Here is a 13849-nt window from a genome sequence, read left to right on the forward strand (position 1 = left end):
GCTTGTATTACTTTTGAAATATGCCCAGTATCACAGCAGAATCTTCATTAACTGCCCCATGTAAATTGGCTGCTAAAGAATGCCCTATGTTTCAATTAAATTTTAATGGAAAAGAAGAGTTTATCTCCCTAGTCTATAAGAGATTGTGAGACATTTTATGCATAATACTTATCTACCACTCTTATTTTTGTTGGTAGATTAGTTTGCAATGATTTAGGTTTGTAAAAGTCTGATAATTGGTTAGAAGGTAGATTTACAGAAGATTGTTATTTTTAAAAGTACTTTTACCACAGAGTACTGCATAGTACTTTTAATGAACATTATCAGCTAGATTTAACTCCCAGTGACTTGAGTGGGAGTTGGAACAGGTCTATAATGGAATGGGTATCATCAAAACAAATGGAAATGACACTGATGAATGACAGCAGCAAAAAGTGCCTTTGTATTCGAGGATATAGTGTACTGGAAGATGTACAACTCATCTCTTGTAACAGCTCATTTCACAAGCTACAGTAACTAAAAACAACCTTTCTGATTTGCTTGACAACTTCCTGATTTTTTTTTAAAACTAAATTTCCTCCTGTAAATAGAGACTAGCATTTCTGAAATTCTAATTTGTTGTGTATTTATTAATGGGGCATGAGCATTAAACACTCATATTAGAAGAGGATATTCTTCCTTAGAGATCAGAGTTGTTTAGATTGTATAATGCCCCACAGTTTTATGAAAATATGGTTTACTCCTGTCTGCAAAAGTAAAATTTCAGAATACTGAACTACCATATACATTATATCAGTAAATAATACAATATTATGGCCAACCTAGAGACCCAAAAAATCAATCAAATGAAATGGAACTTAGTGTCTGTCTTGGAGGCAAAATTAAAAATGAATTATGTTGCTCTGACCTCTGAGAACTTATGCAAACAAAAATATGACGTTATCTTCCTGTTGGCTATTATAGGAGTATTTTTAATAGACAATTTTAAACTACTTCTCTTCCCTAAAAATAAAAATTAATCAGGACACCTAGGAAAATGTAAGCAGCAAGACTGGATTTTAAGTGATAGCTGACAATTTTATTAATTTTTAACTCTAATGGGCCTGGGAGAACTCAGCATAATATTTTATCATTCTTTTCCCCAGATTTTTAGGTTTCTAGGACACTCTCAGGTCAGACATGGCCCAAACCTTAGTTTGTGTAATGACCAACTTTACAAAATAATAAAAATGTTTTCTGGATTTTAAAAATGTAGTTGAAAATGTTTGTTTAAAACAAACTGGGCACTATCTGTCCAGCAATTAGGTTTTATGTCACTTAGAGTAATTGGAATTCCAAGTGATAATTTGGTCATTTGGAATCACATACAATAAATGTTTGCATTTTCCAGCTGTGGGAATGGATATATTTTTCTCTGCTGTTAATGACAGAGTCAAAACCCAGAGGAGGTGTGGGGAGGCAGCCAAGCATAATTGCTGGCACCTCCTTTTGGCCAAAGTCCAGTGCAGTATTCATTACGGATGGGATTAAGTTACCAGATAAAATTGATTTGATTTGTAAGTGATGTGAAGGAAAGCATCTCTTAAGGGAGCTGAGTAAGGAGATTTTGGGGCTCCTATGTCTGGTACAGTAGGAAACAGCCTTCCCCTCAAAAAATATTTTTGTAGCCCTGTCTATGGTCTCTGTAATAAGTGTGTATGTATAGCTATTACACAAACAGCTATTGCAGGAGTGAGCAAACTATGGCTCATGGGCTGGATCAGGCCAGCAGGATTGCCACCTCTGTGGCAGGGCTAAGGCAGGCTCCTTGCCTGCCCTGGCCCTCCACCGCTCCCAGAAGCGGCCAGCACTCTGTCCCTATGGCCCCCCCGGGGTGGGGGAGAGGAATGGGGAACTGCAACCAATGGGAGCTTCAGGGGAGGTATCCATAGGCAAGGGCAGCACACAGAACCTTCTGCCCACCCACCCTCAGGGGCCACAGGGATGTGGTGCCGTCCACTTCCAGGAGTGGCATGGGGCCAGGGCAGGCAGGGAGCCTGCCTTAGTCCCGCTGCATGCTGCTGCCACCCTGGAGCCGCTCAAGGTAAGTGGTGCCGGGCCGGAGTCTGCATCCCCAACCCCTTGCCCTGAGCCCCCTGCTGCACCCTCCACTCCTTCTGTACCCCAACCCCCTGCCCTAAGCCCCTTCCTGCACCCCACAGCCCCTCCACACTCCCTCCCACACCCCAACCCCCCGACCCAGCCTTACATTCATGGCCTTGCATGCAATTTCCCCACCCAGATGTGGCCCTCGGGCCAAAAAGTTTTCCCACCCCATAGCTATTGATTCAAAGGGCAATAGTAAAATGCAGTAAAATCGGTGTTATTTAACATTTTACCAACCAGAAAGCTTTATAAATCTGCATTTCTGATCTTCATTGAAAGTCCAGTTTATAGTCTAGTTGGCGCGGGGCTGGCAGGCTCACTACCTGGCTCTGTGTGGCTCCCTGGAAGCGGCAACATGTCCCTGCTGCTCCAGGGGGAGGAACGCCCACGAGGGTTTCGGAGTGCAGGACGGGGTGTGTGGTGCAGGCTCTGTGAGGAAGTATGTGTGTGGGAGGGGGCTCAGGGCAGGGGGTTCAGGCACAGGAGGAGGTGCGGAGTGCTGGATCCGGGCAGCGCTCACCTCTGGCGGCTCCCCACAAGTGGCAACAGGTCCCTTCTGCTCCTAGGCGGAGGTGCAGCTAGGTGGCGCTGCCCCCGTCCCGTCCCAAGCACTGGCTCCGCAGCTCCCATTGGCCGAATTCTTCCCTCAAAGTTAACCAGAATTTACTTACCCGCTCCACCCATTCCACCAACATGCCAGATAACAGAACTTTTACTGTATCAGCAAGGATAAACATAGTTCCCGAGATTATAATATAATGCATTAATCAATACATACAGAATCCAAAAGGTGTCTCATTTTAGGCCCACTAACTCATAACTGTAAGTGAAATAATATAACAAGCTGGGAGTTGCAATCCCTACCATTTTCATCCTCTCTCTCCCTGTGCTTGTCTGTTTCTGCTGTACCTCTTAGCTGATTAAAGATAAAGAGTATAAAGGACAAAAGGAAATATTAATTGAAGGGCTGATCCAGAGTTGCATCCTGCATACCTCAGCTCTAAGTGAAAACAGTAAATTCATTCCAAAGATACCTCTGAAAGAGTAACCGTTAAATACATGAGGTATCAAGACCTATAAAATATTCATAGATTCATAGATATTTAGGTCAGAAGGGACCATTATGATCATCTAGTCTGACCTCCTGCACAATGCAGGCCACAGAACTTCACCCACCACTCCTAAAAAAGACCTCACACCTATATCTGTGCTATTGAAGTCCTCAAATTGTAGTTTGAAGACCTCAAGGAGCAGAGAATCCTCCAGCAAGTGACCCATGCCCCATGCTACAGAGGAAGGCGAAAAACCTCGAGGGCCTTCCAATCTGCCCTGGAGGAAAATTCCTTCCCGACCCCAAATATGGCGATCAGCTAAACCCTGAGCATATGGGCAAGATTCATCAGCCAGATACTACAGAAAATTCTTTCCCGGGTAACTTGGATCTTACCCCATCTAAAAACCCATCACAGGCCATTGGGCCTATTTACCATGAATATTTAATTACCAAAACCATGTTATCCCATCATACCATCTCCTCCATAAACTTATCGAGTTTAATCTTAAAGCAAGATAGATCTTTTGCCCCCACTACTTCCCTCGGAAGGCTATTCCAAAACTTCACTCCTAAAAATATATTGTTTATATATTATAGAAATATTACACAACTATTAAACATAGTTGTAGTCCATCATAACTCCTATTTACACACACATCCCTTTTGCAGTTGCCCATAACTTTCTCAAACATTTTTCTTGGGAATGAAATTTTCTCTGCTTAGTGTCAAGACCAAAGGTAAATTTGTTTAGAAAACTTGAGCTCAAGATATACAATTATGTTGGAATTATGCAATCATGCACAAAAATACTTCTCACATGTTCCAGTTGAAATGTTTGCACTTAAATCACACACAATTGTCAAAACATAATTAAAGTAAACCACATTTGTATTTTGGTTCTTATTGTGGAAAAAAGTCTAAGCTGGAAAAAAAATTGGTTTAGTTGTTTTATAGTTAGGGAAGTTTTATGTTGGAATAGTTGTGCATACGTCCATGTACATCAGAACATTTTTCATTTAGTTTTTCATGATGCCCTTATATTTAAGGGTCTGATCAATTCCCATTACAGGTAATGAAAATAATCCTATTGATTCGGTAGGAATTGGATCAAGTTCTAAGTACTAAGTGAGCCATATTTGTGTGACCTTCTTGAAGTCTCCACCCCTGGTATTTCAATGATATTTTACAACTCTGTTTTAGGAGACTGAGTTATTATGGCATGTCCTAAAACCTGTGGCCCAAAACCTCTTGTTATTGAGAAGAAATGTCTAACAATACTGTTTGTGTGTGGTAGGGGGGAAGGGATGAATAAGCAAATCTCAGATAAAAGGAGAATGTTTGCTGGTTAAGAGAAACACAGAAGCTGTTGACACAGGTCTTGAGGCTACTATTCCCTGTTTGGAAATGAGGTTTGATGAACCATTGGCAAGAAATAGACTATAAGAAATTATCACTTATACTTATGAGAAATTAACTCAAAGGTCTGAGGATTCTTGAATAAAGGGGCTAGTTGACTTCAAGACCAAAGGTCCTGAATTATTTGGTTCATCCTAATCCCACAGTCAGATCTAATTGAATCCATTTCCCTGGACATTCTCTGCCATCCTTTCTGAGACCTCAAAAGAGTCTTCACAGGCACATTCCCAAGGAGAGAATGACAATCTTGGAGGAAAGAAGAGCAGTAAGTAAGAGGAATATATCTCAACTATCAAACCCCCTTCGTGGGTGGCCAATAAAACTCAGCCTCCAACGTCCTCAATGGCACTGACTGCCTCCAGCGCCAAATGCTATGAGTTTTGATGTACTCTGATCAAGTGAGATCAAATGAAGATCAAAACTCCTCATTCTCCAGTGTCATCATATTTCATTTGAATTGTATATGTACCATATAAGTAGCTTCTGTCAACTGCTACTTCCTCCAGTGCCATTGTCATTTTACATGCTGAATTTTGATTGGTTTAGGAAGAGGGGATTACTGTGCAATTGAAATTCCCTGACAGGACACAATCTGAGGACCAGTGTATTACCTTTAAGCTCCTTAATTCAGCATCTGGATTTGTGCCTCAGGATTTGCACATAAAAACTAATATGTGAACTATTAAGCACAAATTCAGAGGTCAAATTCAAAAAAAACTCCACTAAAAACTGTTTAATACTGTACTCAACTATGCTTGAAAAAATTAGTATCTTTAGTTACAGCAGACCTACTTAATCATAAACTTAGTTCATTTTGATTTAAAAAAAGCTTGACCCCCAAAAAGACTTATTTGATCTAACTTAACTTCCAGAAAATGTCAATATTTTAAAATAGACTGTAGCTCATTGTTTAACCAAGGAGCGTTTTTATGATATAAATGTGTGCTGCTGAGATTTTTAGTTGTTTAACATGCTGTAGACAGTTATTAGGTGGCAATATATAATTGTTTGGAATACTGAAGCACAATATTTTAAGAATATAAATTGCAAACGGTCATTGAATTAAAAATGTTTTTTAATGATGAAGAGGAAGTTGGATTCTTATGGGAGAAGGCATACAACAGGAAGCCCCAGATGTATTATTTACTCAGTCCACAGCTGTTGTTATAATGGAGATTTTTACACTTCTGGCACTGAAGCGAACTTCATTTAGTTATCACAAGCAATAATAATTATACAGACTCATGGTAGAGCCTCCATTGTTTTGGATATTTGGAGCCTTCTGTTAAACTTGAGGTTGAATATGTTATCAGTGGGAGAGCTTGTTCTGAACATTGAAATCTTTGCCTTATTGAAGGTATGGCAAATATTTTTTTTCAAAATTAAATATCTGTACATTTTTAATTTTAGTCAAATCTATAACAAATATATAGTATAAAGATTAAATGTTGATTTTAATAGACTTAAATTGTTCACTGTTTAAAAAAAAAATTGAAATGTAGGTCCAGTCCTAGAGTTGTTACTCAATCTTTAATCAAGCAAATCTCCCAGTGACTTCAGTGGGAGTTTTGCCTCACTAATTACAGCAGGGTCTGGACCTTAAATTATATATCTAGCCATATGCAGAATAATTTAGATTTAATTTTTAGCACAGGATCGCTTTTCAATAGAAAATAATCTTGAATCTAATGTGACGGAGGAAGGCCAGATGGCTATGGAAAAGTAGTGGAAGATAGATATATTAGCTCCAGGCTAAACAAATCCCTGGTACCAGGTTAAGTGAAATGGAAGCTGCTCCAGGTCAATTAAGACACCTGGGGCCAATTAAGAACTTTCCAGAAGGCAGGGAGAAGGCTAGATTGATTGGGACACCTGAAGCCAATCAGGGGCTGGCTGAAACTAGTTAAAAACCTCCCAGTTAGTCAGGTGGGTGTGCATGTCAGGAGCTGTGGGAGGAAGTTGTGCTGGTGGAGAGGCTGAGTAGTACACACCATATCAGGCACAAGGAAGGAGGCCCTGAAGTAAGGGTGAAGTGGAGCTTGAGGAAGTGAGGGCTGCTGTGGGGGAAGTAGCCCAGGAAATTGTACATGTTATGTTTCTAAAAGGTCAGCTACCATAGCTTATAGTATTAGGGCCCCTGGGCTAGAGCAGAAGGTGGGCCTGCTCCCCACCACCTTTCCCCCCCGATTAATCACTGAGACTGGGAGACAAGAGACTGTGCAAAGAGGGATAACTTCTCCTCAGCTCCATCGCTGGCTTATGATGAAAATGGCTCAGTAGACTGTGACCCTTGTCTCTAGAGAGAGAAGGGTTACGTGGAGGGTCACAGTGAGCTTTTGAGGCTAGCGAAACATGGGACCCACAGAGGCAAGGACAGAGCTTTGTCACACTAAATATAGAATGGTGAGACAAGCAATCTGCAAAATAAATGCGCTTGAAAAAAATAACTTCTTTGCCAGCATTAAAACTAGAAGAATTCTTGTTTTGGGAAACCTATTTCTATTGAACTCTATATCCCAATAAACCCTTATTTCCAGATTCTTTATAATCTTTGTGGCAAATTGCCAGTACAATTATGATGGGTCCTGCACATCCTCTTCTTGTGGGGGAGGGTTCAGGGCGCAGTTTCCTGCCCCTGAACTAGGGTATTTACTGTCCCACTAGTAACTCGGAGAAGGGTAGTGGAGAGGGAGGAACTCAGGCCCACCCTCTACTCCGGGTCCCAGCCCAGGGGCCCTAGGTCATTTGCTTGGTCATTTAGTAGCATGGAGGAGTCCAAAAATAATGCAAGGCATCAGACAGACATAAAAAGCAAAGGGCAGATGCCTCCTCTTTGACCACTAATATTGAGGGTAAGTGCTTCATAGCATCATCACCTTAGTCTTGTTTGGATTCAGATTTTGTGCTAATTTTTGTGCTAATCAAGGAAAGAGCTGAAAATTGATGGTATTTCCTTTTGATGAAAAGGAGATGTAGAGCTGGGTGTTCAAAGGAGTACCGCTTACACTTCAGTCTATATGTTTTTTGCCAAATCTATCAACTGCTTCATGTCTGTTAACAGTCTGAGAGGAAGAACCCTAAGTCACTTCTGTTTACCTCACTGTTTCTTGAACTGGGACATGGGTATTTGATGACCAACAGTATCAAATGCTGCAGAGCTGTCTGGGATCATGAATATGGATATACTTTGTCTATGTAAAATGAGGATGTCATTCACTGTGGCAACAAATACCGTATTATGGTCTGGCCTGAAGCAGCTTGATTGTGAGGGGTTCAAGGTACTGAGAGGTGACATTAGAAACTCTTTTTTGCTCTCTACTCAGTATTTAAGGTAACCTTATCATAGCTACTTTGTAAGTTGAATTCCAGATTGGAAGTCTGAGTGCAGAGGTCTGCACCAGTTGATTCTGATGCAGAATTGGGGCCATGACATGGTGAGAATGGCATTTCCACTCTTTTTAAGGAGGTTGTTTGAAAGGAATCTCTAACGCTAAACACAGAAATGAAATTGTCAAACTCTGTCTTTGGCATCAGAAGCTCCCTGAGATCCTTTTTTATATATCTTCTAAGACACACAACAACAACAAAACAGATAAAGGTACTGAACTACTTTGGAATGGGATGGGGTAAAGTTAGATATAGAATCCAGCCTGTCATACTCATACAAGAAGTGTGCAGCCTAAAAAATTTCCCTCACCCCCATGTGACTGGAGAGGTGTTAATGGACCACTTCACCTTGAATAGTCCATTGAAATGTTTGACTACTTATGCTGAACAATTTGTTCCACCTTGTATTTAGCTGTGACACTGAGTGTGTTTCCCAGACTTGAAGAGCTAACTGTAGCTTGAAATATTGTCTCTCTCAGGGCAGGTCTACACTATGGGGTTAAGTTGACCTAAGTTACGCAACTCCAGCTATGTGAATAACATACTTAGAGTCGAGGTAGTTTAGGTCAACTTATTGCAGTGTCTACACCGCACTGGATTGACAGGAGAGAGTCTTACCTTACCTTACATGTCTCATTCTGGTGGAGTACTAGAGTCAATGGGAGAACAATCTGCGATTGATTTAGCATATCTTCACTAAACCCGCTAAATTGACCCCCGGTGGATCGATCGCCGCAGCCTCTATCCAGAGTAAGTGTAGACATGCCCTCACCAACAGAGGTTGGTCCAAGAAAAGATATTACTTCACTCACCTTGTCAGCCTACAAAGTGACATTCACTGCTTTAAAACTTAGCCACTGAAGTTATGTGTAGTTTGAAATTTTGACAAATGATGGCTGCACCTGAAGAATTTTTTAAATCTAAATACAGAATTAAGTATTTGGCCATTTTAAATAAATAAGAAATGTTCCATCATCTTTTCAGATAAATAAATCCTAGATTTTCCTATACTTCCAGTCTGAAAAAGCTTTGAAGTTCCATTTGGAGAGGGAAATCTTAGTTTCCAAATGTTAGCTGACTGGAAATCTGTCTGCAGCTTCATCATATTTCCAGTACATCCTGATATTGGTCAGGTTGGAAGGAGAATTTCTTGTGATATTGTTATCCATCCACTTCCAGTCTTGGATGAAACTAGGAAGTTCAGAACTACATACTTTTTTTTAACTGAATTTTTTTCCGGCATGCAAAGGTTTATATTCAGCTCAACATTTTTCATCTAGTCTTAGCGTGAGGAAGAGGCAAAGGCTTACTCTGATTAGGCAAGTAGCAATTCAACACAAAATAAACATTCTCTTTTTTTTTTAAGCAAACTATGCACCTCAAGACATTTCAGTGTTTGAAACTTAGATCTGTTTCCTAAGTCTAGCCATATTTTTTTTCTTATGGATTTTCACTGTTTTTGTCTTGATAGGGAATAATACTTACCTAAACCATGGCAAAAAACCCAATCATTTAAAAACAAAAACTTCAAATTGGTTCAACAGAATCGCATTGGAAATCATGACATTGAAGACTCTACAAAAAAGCTGAGTGTTTGAAATAATACTTAAATACTAGGTTCATGCTGTTTTTTATTTTAAAGTGGAAATCTTGAAAAGGTTGAATATGCTATGCAAACACAGTAATTGAGGATGGGATGAGGGGGAACCAAAATAAAAAAAAAAATCAAACAATAAAAACAAATAAAAGCCACCAAACTAAAATGCTAGGTTATGGACAAAACACTTAGAAAGTCCAAATGCATTATTACCATTGCATTGTATCAAAGAGAGAGAGACATACGTATTTTAGTAAATGTCCTATTTATTAGCTTATTCCACCATCTAGTGGACAGCTGAAAATGATAGTGTTGAGTTGATTTCAGTATCTTGCGTAATGCTTACTGAAAACTTACAAAAGACTGATTTTTCTAGAAGCTTCGAGCTTTTCATAGATCTTTTCCTGATAGATATCTGCTGCTGATTTGTGCTGTTGATTTTAAGAACCGATTTAGAGCCTTATTTTGTGCCTTGTTACATCCGTTTAACACAATAGAATTACACTGGTGTAAGACCAGAAGATCAGTGTATGTGTGGGAGGGTGGGGAATGGAGAAATAATCTCTTTCAGATTAAATGAAAGTCAGCCCTCACCTTCTACATCTCATTGTGGTAGGAAAGTTTTAACATTGCTTGAAGTCCGTCACCATCTGCCAGTGGTAAGACTTGTGCTCCTAAGTCAGATACGAGATTTTGAAAATCCCCTTACGCACCTAAATATGGACTTCGAAGACTAATTATAGGCTCCTGTTTTTGAAAAAAATTGTCATAATAATTAGGACCATTTCTATAGATCTCACCCTTATTTTTTTAAAAGTACTAGGAATAGAGACAAGTTTCATTTATGAAACCTGCTTTTTTTATTTGTGGTAAGTTCAAATCAAATTCCACCTGAGAGGATACTTTCCTTCTCTCTCCCCACGTATACGAATATAATTAGGAGAGAAGGTTAAATTTGTCAGTAGTACTTTGTGAAAATCAGTTGTAGTAATAACCGCCACATAAACATCAGACTAATGTAAATGCATATGTTCAGCAATGACCATGTGCCTGAATTTATGTATCTATTTATATTGTACCACTATGTCTTTCCAAAAGAGCCCATTCAATTTGTCAGTAATCCATTAAAAATGGAGGTCTTTATTACTTTCTTTAGTTTCCTTGTAGGCAAAACCAGAAATGAGACTGCGAGCCCATTCATTAGTATTCACAAGGTTTCTTGTTCTCCTACTTAGGTTCTATACTTCAGTCTGTGCCCTAGCAATTTCCACAATGATAGATAGCAGCACACAGGTCTGTTATCACTGTGGTAGTCTCCCATAGCAATTTCTACAGTGATGGCTTCAAGGGGGCACAGTAGTAGTGGACACAGCCAATTAATTTTGTCTACCCTTTTTCTTTTCATAGTTTGATACTGTAACTGAATGTCAAGTGAAAATTGCAGTTCTTGTCCCTAAAACATATCTATCCTCAAAACAATATAGATAAGCATCAGAATAGGTGGTGCTTATCCAAACTGTGAATGCTTGAATCTCTTGAGATTTGCATATCACTAATTAAAGTTTAGAGATGCATGTGCCTATAATTAGCAGGGTTTTTATGACTACAGTGGTCCAATATTCTTCCCTATGATGGACAGACTTGTGGATTTCAGATCCCAGAGGAAAACTCTTAGGCAATGTCATATAGTTTTCTTTTCCCCCTATTGCCTCATGCAGTTTTTTTCTGAGGGGGCGGAGATGTTCTTCTGCCATGTGATTAAATGACTGATAGGCATTGCAGCAATCACATGCCTCAAGAGAAGCTCATCCCATTGTGAATGTACAAAATATTGCATAACCATGCCCAATCCTGTAACAGTTCTGCAATTTGACGATAGGAAGTCAAACTGTGCTTCCCGCAGAAGTGTGAATAGTGGAAAGCTTTGTCTGGCCAGTGGGAAGAAAAGGAGTTGTGGCTCCTCTAAGGGTTCCCCTCCTCCTTTGGGTTCAGAGGATAGGGCAGGGAGCATATCCCTTGAGCCAGAGGCTGACCAGAAGGAAATCAGGTGGGCTGGATCATGTGTACCTATGGGAGGAGAGGTATTTACATATCCTGTCCCCTTTTGGCCAAGGTTAGGGAGTAAATTATTCACTATCTGGGAACCTGATTGGGGGTGTGGAGGGGTCAGTCAAGCTAATTACTTAGCATCTCCATGTGGAAGGGGTCCAGTGAAAATACGGGATCTTGTTCCATACGGGATCTGATTCCCTGGTGCTTGGAATTAGCAATGGACTTAAGAGAAGGCATCCCCTAAGGAAGCTGAGGGAGAGGAGTTGGGTAGGGTTGTCGGGCATCCGGTTTTTGACCACAGCACCCGGTGTGACCCTAACTGCTCTGGTCAGCACTGATGACTGGGCCATTAAAAGTCCAGTTGGTGGCGCAGTGGGGTCCAGGGCTAAGGCAGGCTCCCTACCTGCCCTGGTTCCGCATGGCTCCTGGAAGTGGACGAGAGGTACTTGCGATCCCTAGGCACATGGGTGGCCAGAGAGACTCTGTGTGCTGCCCCTACCTGAGTGCTGGCTCCACAGCTCCCATTGGCCAGGAATCATGACCAATGGGAGCTGCAGGGGCCGTGTCTGCAGGCATGAGTGCAGTCTGCAGAGTGTCCCTGGCTGCCCATGTGACTAGGGGTTGCAGGAACCTGGCGGCTGCTTCATGGGAGTCGTGGTAAGCACTGACAGGACCCCACACTGCAAACCCCCTCCCACACCCTAAGCCCCTGCCCCAGCACAGAGTCTCCTCCTGCACCCAACCTCCCTTCTGGAGCCCTGCACCCAACCTCCCTTCTGGAGCCCTGCACCCAACCACTCCAACCCCCTGCCCAGTCTTGAACCCCCCCAACCCCTCGTCCCCAGCCCCCCCCCCCAGAGCCCACATCCCCAGCCTGAGCCCTTACCTCCACCCCCACACACACACTTCAACTCTCTGCCTCAGCCCGGAGCCACCCCAGAGCCTGCACCCCCAGCAGGAGCCCTCACCCCCCCTCTACCAGCATCCAACCCTCTGCCCCAGCCTGGTGAAAGTGAGTGAGGGTGGGGGGAAAGCGAGTGACGGAGGGAGGGGGGGGATGGTGCAAGCGGGGGATGGGGCCTTGGAGAAGGGGCAGGACAGGGGTGTTCAGTTTTGTTTGATTAGAAAGTTCCCAACCCTAGGGCTGGGGCACCTAACAACTGGTGCAATCAGAGGACAATGCTCTTTCTCCAGCCCCTTATCCTTTGTCCAAGGGGAGGGCAGCTGGACAGGTTTGGAGGAGTGGAGGGGCTGGTGACAGCCCTGTCCAAATATGTGGAAATGATTTAAGGAAAGATAATGACCCGCACTGTACAATTTATTGCCATGTATTTCCCAAATGAACTAATACAGTTGCAGAGTAATTAAACTACATCCTTTGCATCTTGTCTTCCTTTCTGTGTGGCTAAGATGATTGGCTGATAGTGAGCCAGGTCTATAGCTATGTTATGCCTTATAACTCGAATTGCTGTTCATTTGTCATTCCAGTGGCTCTGCATATGCATCAGTGTGATGGGTACCCTTTATGTCAGTGTTACTGAAATTGGGTCAGAGGTCAGTGGGTAATTTGTGCTTGGAAGACAAGAAAGCATGATGATGGGAAGGGAAGTGTGGTGTGGTTATTGTCCAACAGTTCATCGATTGTGCAATAGGATCCAGTATTTTCAAAGGCGCATAGCATCCTGCCCCATGTACAGTAATTTTCTGTAACAAGATTCAGTCACAACTTCATGTTGAAAGCAGTGTCCCTGAATTTTGTCTCTCCCCTCTGCCAAAAAAGAAATGCATCAACTGATTTAAAATTGATCTGTAGATTTAACCTGAGCATATTTTTTTAAAAGGTCACCAACTGTTACAACTTTGTCATTATATCAAAAATAAAAAATTAAGATCTTAGCACTATTTTTCAATATACTCACTAATGAATCTTGACGAGCAAGTCAAATGAACGGCTGATCTAGATGGATGGATGAAAGAATGACAAATAATTGAAGATCAGTAATAAAATGTTTTTTTCAGTAACAATATTAACTTTCAAACTGGATTAGCAAAACTTAAAAGTGCTTAACAGTTAAACTAAAATGTTAAGTATGAAGTTGGTTGAATAGGATGAAGCTGAGGATTATCAAGTTTAGGGAATCATAATTTCCCCTACAGAAAGTCAGCTGGATCTGTTTTTGATGATACTGGCTGAATGC

The sequence above is a fragment of the Lepidochelys kempii genome, chromosome 9, assembly GCF_965140285.1.
Source record: "Lepidochelys kempii isolate rLepKem1 chromosome 9, rLepKem1.hap1, whole genome shotgun sequence".
Taxonomy (NCBI): Eukaryota; Metazoa; Chordata; order Testudines; family Cheloniidae; genus Lepidochelys; species Lepidochelys kempii.